Here is a 6317-nt window from a genome sequence, read left to right on the forward strand (position 1 = left end):
CCTTTGGCCGATCGCAGAGCCCTTCGGGGCGGCGACGTCTCATTCGAGTGTCTGCCCTATCAACTTTCGACGGTAGTCTACGGGACTACGTGTGGTGACCACGGGTAACGGGGAATCTGGGTTCGATTCCGGAGAGGGAGCCTGAGAAACGGCTACCACATCCAAGGAAGGCAGCAGGCGCGCAAATTACCCATTCCCGACACGGGGAGGTAGTGACGAAAAATATCGGTGCGAGGCCCCGTTTGAAGGTTTCGGGACCGAAATGAACTCAATCTACGTCCGTGGGTGAGGACCCATTGGAGGGCAAGTCTGGTGCCAGCAGCCGCGGTAATTCCAGCTCCAATAGCGTATGTTAACGTTGCTGCAGTTAAAAAGCTCGTAGTTGGATCCGGGGACGGGTCCCGGCTGCCGGGCCTCTGCCCGTCCGGACTTCGCGGTGGGAAGCTGCCCCTCTCCGGGGTGGGGACCCCCCGCGGGTCTCTGGGTGGAGGTCGCGGGACCTTGTCCCTACTCATCCGGTGTCCTCTGCTCCCTTCCTCCGCGGAGAGGCCCTTAGCTGGGTCGTCCGCCGCGGTGAATACGTGGGGGGCGGAAGGGTCCGGTGCGTTTACTTTGAACAAAACAGAGTGCTCAAAGCAGGCCGAAGCGTGCCTTGAATGGACTGAGCTAGGAATAATGGAATAAGGCCTTCCCATGGGGGGCGAGTCGGAGCTCTTCGGCGAGGCGGCCGGGTGGGGCCGGGGGCGCCCGGGTGTGACGCCCGGCGTTTCTGGCCGCCGCACGGTTCCCCGAGCCGGGGGGGTATCCGACCGCTCTCTTGGTCCTATTTCGTGGGTTTGACGGACCAAAGGTCATGATTAAGAGGGACGGCCGGGGGCATTCGTACCGCACCGAGAGAGGTGAAATTCGTAGACCGGTGCGGGACGGACAAAAGCGAAGGCATTTGCCAAGAATGTTTTCATTAATCAAGAACGAAAGTCGGAGGATCGAAGACGATCAGGTACCGTCGTAGTTCCGACCGTAAACTATGCCGACCCGCGATCCGGCGGCGTTGGGTTAACGACTATGACCCGCCGGGCAGCGTCCGGGAAACCACGAGTCTTTGGGCTCTGGGGGGAGTACGGTTGCAAAGCTGAAACTTAAAGGAATTGACGGAAGGGCACCACCAGGAGTGGAGCTTGCGGCTTAATTTGACTCAACGCGGGGAACCTAACCCGGCCCGGACACGGTAAGGATTGACAGATTGACGGCTCTTTCTCGATTCTGTGGGTGGTGGTGCATGGCCGTTGGTAGTTCGTGGAGCGATTCGTCTGGTCAATTCCGGTAACGAACGAGATCCCATCCTTTAAGTAGTTACACGGCCCCTCTCCTGGGTCGGACTCTATCCCCGAAGGTCCCCGTTCGCGGGGGGTCCCCATCGGGGTGGGGGTGTTGGGGGTTTCGGCGGGGGTCCGGTTCTACCCCGGATCGGTTCGGGGAGGTGATGCGGTTGACGGGGGTTCAGTTCTGCGTCGAGTGGGTGGCTCCGGCCTCTCCCCTTCGCGTTCGGTTCCCTCCCCGATGCCGTCCGCACCTCGTTCCGCTCTCCGGGTGTGGGTTGTCCGTCCTTCGCCTTCGCCTTCCCTCTCCCCTCCCCGGTGCCCTCCCGCTTACCGCGGGCCTGAAGGTTGGGGTTCGCCCGGTGGGAATCAGCGGTCGGTGGCTAAACTTCTTAGAGCGATTTGTGGCACAGAAGCCACTTGAGAAATGGAGCAATAACAGGTCTGTGATGCCCTTAGAAGTCCGGGGTCGCACGTGAGCTACAATGGCTGGTTCAACATGTAAGTTACCCTACGCCGAGAGGTGCGGGCAATCCTATGAACGCCATTCCCCGCTGGGGACAGGGGATTGCAACTATTCCCCTCGAACGAGGAATTCCAAGTAGGCGCGGGTCACCAGCCCGCGTCGATTAAGTCCCTGCCCTTTGTACACACCGCCCGTCGCTACTACCGATCGGATGCCTCGGTGAGGTCCTCGGACCGTCCCCGGGGCGGCCCTCGAACGGGGGTCGCCTCCGGGCGATGGGAAGTCGATCGAACCCGGACATCTAGAGGGAGTAAAAGTCGTAACAAGGTTTTCGTAGGGGAACCTGCGGAAGGATCAATAACGGTGACCTGGCCGCGGTCGGCGCCCGCCGTCCGTGCCGGTTGTCGAGTCGGACTCGAGAGGCCGAACCTCCCCCCCGGCGGGTACCTTCAAGGTATGGACCGCAGAAGCCTCGTACCTTTCGTTGTCGGCCGACGTGAGTCTCTCCCCCCTCCGGGTGGGTGGACGTAGCGAGCCGGCTTCGGAACTCGGGGTTATGCGAGGACCGCCTTAGGTGCATAGGTACCCCGGTCCGCCCCTCCCGTTCGCGGGGGGAAGAGTGGCGCCGGAGCCGCCCGCCGGGTAGTTAAACCCAAAAAACCATTGATCGTTGAAGGCTTGATTGTGCGTGCGCGAGTCAAAGGGGCTTACTCACCCCCAGGGCGTTGGCCGGTGCTCGCCGGCCTCGGTGGGATCTCCCTGAACCCATCCCCCCGGCACAGGGGGTGGTGGTGGACGGGAGCGTACCGCCGGGCGAAACTCTTTCCCCTCACGGGGTTAGAGCGGAGCTTAAGAGCGCATGCAATAACCCCCGATGTTGGCTTCGCAGAGACGGACCGTATAATAGTCTAAGGCCGGTGCGCGAGTTGAAGGGGCCTCACGAACCCCGGATGCGTTTATAAACACCCGAAGGAGACGGCCGGTGCCCGCCGGTCCTGACTAGGTGGGATCTACCCAGCGCCTTCCCCTAAGCGGGGACTTGGGAGCGTACCACCGGGCCTCGCTCATACCCTCCGGGGTGGAGAGCTTGGCTTTGAGCGCACGCCTGAATGCCTTAGACCGGGACCCGTAACGCAGCGAACCAAACCCTGGGCCTCGCCGGGAACGGCGGGTGCCTAGACCCGGTCTCCTAAACCACGTAAGTCTCGGGCACCTACTCGGGCGATCGTCCCGGGCCGTAACTCCTCGGTCCGGTGGTGACGCCCAGGTTCAATGACCTTCCCCCTCCACGGGGGGGAAGGCACCCGGCTTGAAATATTGTCAAACATTGTCTCGTGTTCGAATGGCTTCCTTCGCCCGGCCTGTAACGGGCCGGGCACAAACCCAAATACGACTCTTAGCGGTGGATCACTCGGCTCGTGCTTCGATGAAGAACGCAGCCATCTGCGTTAACTAATGTGAATTGCAGGACACAGATCATCGAAATTTCGAACGCATATTGCGGCCGCGGGGGTCCATCCCGCGGCCACGCCTGTCTGAGGGTCGCTTTACCCATCGATCGGTCTCCGCGCCCCCGCTGAGAGAGAGAGACCGCGGCTGGAAGCTCGCAGGGCCTGAAAACGGCCCTTCGTCTTCCCAAACGAAGACTCGGTTCCGAGCCAGTCCACGCGGCCCGTGTTGCGAGAGAGCTCCGTACAGGGAACGGAGGGAGAGCCGAGTAGGTCCGGGTCCACGTCCGTTACGGTCTCTCCCCGAGTCCCGAGCGGGGCTCCGCGCAGTCGGACGCGGGGGTGGCGAGTGCCGATTAAACCCAGCGAGCGGGCGAGTGAGCGGGCGGGCGAGCGGCCGGGGTGGGGGGAGGGTGTCGCGGAGTTCGGCCTCAGGCCGGGCTCTCGCCCCTCGCCCCTAGCCTTCGGCCCTCCGCCTCCGCCCTCGCCCCCGCATAAGAAACCTCTGTGTGCGGCCTCAGATCAGACGAGACGACCCGCTGAACTTAAGCATATCAGTAAGCGGAGGAAAAGAAACTAACAAGGATTCCCTTAGTAGCGGCGAGCGAACAGGGAAGAGCCCAGCGCTGAATCCCACTTTCCCCTGACCGGGGTTGGCCGGGAAATGTAGCGTACGGAAGTCCGTAAGATCCGTCTCGGTGCGGACGCGGGACCAAGTCCTCGCGAACGTGGCTTCTTCCCATAGACGGTGAAAGCCCGGTAGCGAGTCCCGCGTTCCCGCCCGGGTAGGTCGGGCTTCTCGGAGTCGGGTTGCTTGGGAATGCAGCCCAAAGCGGGTGGTAAACTCCATCTAAGGCTAAATACCGGCACGAGACCGATAGCGAACCGAGTACCGTGAGGGAAAGTTGAAACAGGACTTTGAAGAGAGAGTTCAACAGAGCGTGAAACCGTTGAGAGGTAAACGTACGGGGACCGAGAAGACTGCCCCGGGGGATTCAGCCGGGCGGACGGCCCCGCGCTCGTCGGGTTCCGAGGCCGGGGGTGCGAGCGTATCCGGGCGAGAGGGGTGGGGTGCCGACTCCACCGCTCCCCGCTTCGGCTCTGCGCTTCGCCTCTGGACTTCGGGCCTGTCGGGCGTACGGAGGTCCGGCCCCGCCCGGTGTACTTTCCCCGCGTGGTGGTGAGTCGCGACCGGCTCCGGTTAGGCTTGGAAGGGCCCGAGGGTGAAGGTAGGTCCGTCCGGAGAAGGGAGCCCCACGCGGCCCCCGGACACGGGCGTTCCGCTACAGCCCCTCGCTCCGACTTCGCCGATAACGCCGGGGCCGTGGAGCAATGTCCTTTCCGCGTTCTCCCCTCCTCCGGGATGGGGATGGGGGCCCCCCCCGATCGTTCGGTCGAAGCGGGCCGGCTGGGCTGTCCTCAGCCCCGGGCTAGGCCCGCTACGGCGATGCGGGGGGTGATCCAGGCCCACAGCACCCGAACGCCTAAGGTCAGCGGCTAAGTTCGGACCCCGAACGACCCGTCTTGAAACACGGACCAAGGAGTCTAACGCGTATGCGAGTCGAAGGGGCCCAGAACCCCGGAGGCGCAACGAAGGTGAAGGCCGGCGCGCGTCGGCTGAGGTGGGATCCGTCCTAACCCTTCGAGGGGGCGGGCGGCGCACCACCGGCCTGCTCTTCCCACGTGCGGAGAGCGGAGCCAGAGCATACGCGGTGGTACCCGAAAGATGGTGAACTATGCCTGGGCAGGGCGAAGCCAGGGGAAACCCTGAGTGGAGGCCCGCAGCGGTCCTGACGTGCAAATCGGTCGTCCGACCTGGGTATAGGGGCGAAAGACTAATCGAACCATCTAGTAGCTGGTTCCCTCCGAAGTTTCCCTCAGGATAGCCGGCGCCGAAACTTCAAGTTTTATCCGGTAAAGAAATGACTGGAGGCCGCGGGGCCGAAACGGGCCTCGCCCTACTCTCAAACTTTAAATGGGTAAGAGGCCCGGCTCGCAGGCTTGGAGCCGGGCATGGAATTGACGGTGCCGAGTGGGCCACTTTTGGTAAGCAGAACTGGTGCTGCGGGATGAACCGAACGCGCGGGTTAAGGCGCCCGACGCAGACGCTCATCAGACCCCAAGAAAGGTGTCGGTTGATATAGACAGCGGGGCGGTGGCCATGGAAGTCGGCATCCGCTAAGGAGTGTGTAACAACTCACCTGCCGAATCAACTGGCCCTGAAAATGGATGGCGCTGGAGCGTCGGGCCCATACCCGGCCGTCGCTGGCGGTACTTGTCTCCCACCCCCCCAAAAGCCAGCGAGAATGAGAGAGAACCGAGACTCATGGGACCGTATGCCGCGACGAGTAGGAGGGGCGCCGCGGTGGCGCAGAAGCCTTTGGCGCGAGCCTGGGTCGAGCCGCCGCGGGTGCAGATCTTGGTGGTAGTAGCAAATATTCAGATGAGAACTTTGAAGGCCGAAGTGGAGAAGGGTTCCACGCCGACAGCGCTTGGCCGTGGGTTAGTCGGTCCTAAGGGATAGGCGAGCGCCGTTCGGAAAATGCTGGGGCGATGGTCTCGTCTGCCTCGCGCTGACCGAAAGGGGATCGGGCCAATATCCCCGTACCTGGGATTGGTGGAGATCGAGCCGCCGAGAGGCGCTCCCGTGGCGGTAACGCAAACGAACCCGGAGACGCCGGTGGGGACCCCGGGGAGGATTCTCTCTCCTTGCTAAAGAGCTGGAGCGCCCTGGAATGGGTTCGACCCCGAGATAGGGGCTCAACGCTCTGAAAGGCGTCGCATGCACTATGCGACGGCCGGGACGTTTCCCATCGGCCCTTGAAAATCCGGGGGAGGTATAGTGAATTTCCCCCCAGGCCGTACCCATATCCGCATCAGGTCTCCAAGGTGAACAGCCTCTGGCGTGTTGGAACAATGTAGGTAAGGGAAGTCGGCAAGACGGATCCGTAACTTCGGGATAAGGATTGGCTCTAATGGCTGAGCTCGGTCGGGCCCGTGTCTGCTGATGCGGGGTCCGAAAGCCCGGTGCTGCCCGTGCGACGGGGAGCTGTTCCCGGTCCACCTTCGGGCCCCCCCCACTGG

The 6317-nt window shown here is 62.8% G+C and overlaps 1 non-coding gene and 1 pseudogene across 1 annotated transcript; both read left to right on the forward strand.

The window, feature by feature from the left end:
- The first annotated feature begins 3176 nt into the window (after positions 1 to 3176).
- On the forward strand, positions 3177 to 3330 carry LOC136682431 (5.8S ribosomal RNA). The gene has a single exon (XR_010798642.1). It is a non-coding gene; the product is annotated as a 5.8S ribosomal RNA (ribosomal RNA).
- Positions 3331 to 3745: 415 nt separating this feature from the next.
- The window catches only part of LOC136682436 (28S ribosomal RNA), a 4611-nt pseudogene continuing 2039 nt past the window's right edge, over positions 3746 to 6317 (forward strand).

The sequence above is a fragment of the Hoplias malabaricus genome, unplaced genomic scaffold (assembly GCF_029633855.1).
Source record: "Hoplias malabaricus isolate fHopMal1 unplaced genomic scaffold, fHopMal1.hap1 scaffold_50, whole genome shotgun sequence".
NCBI lineage: Eukaryota > Metazoa > Chordata > Actinopteri > Characiformes > Erythrinidae > Hoplias > Hoplias malabaricus.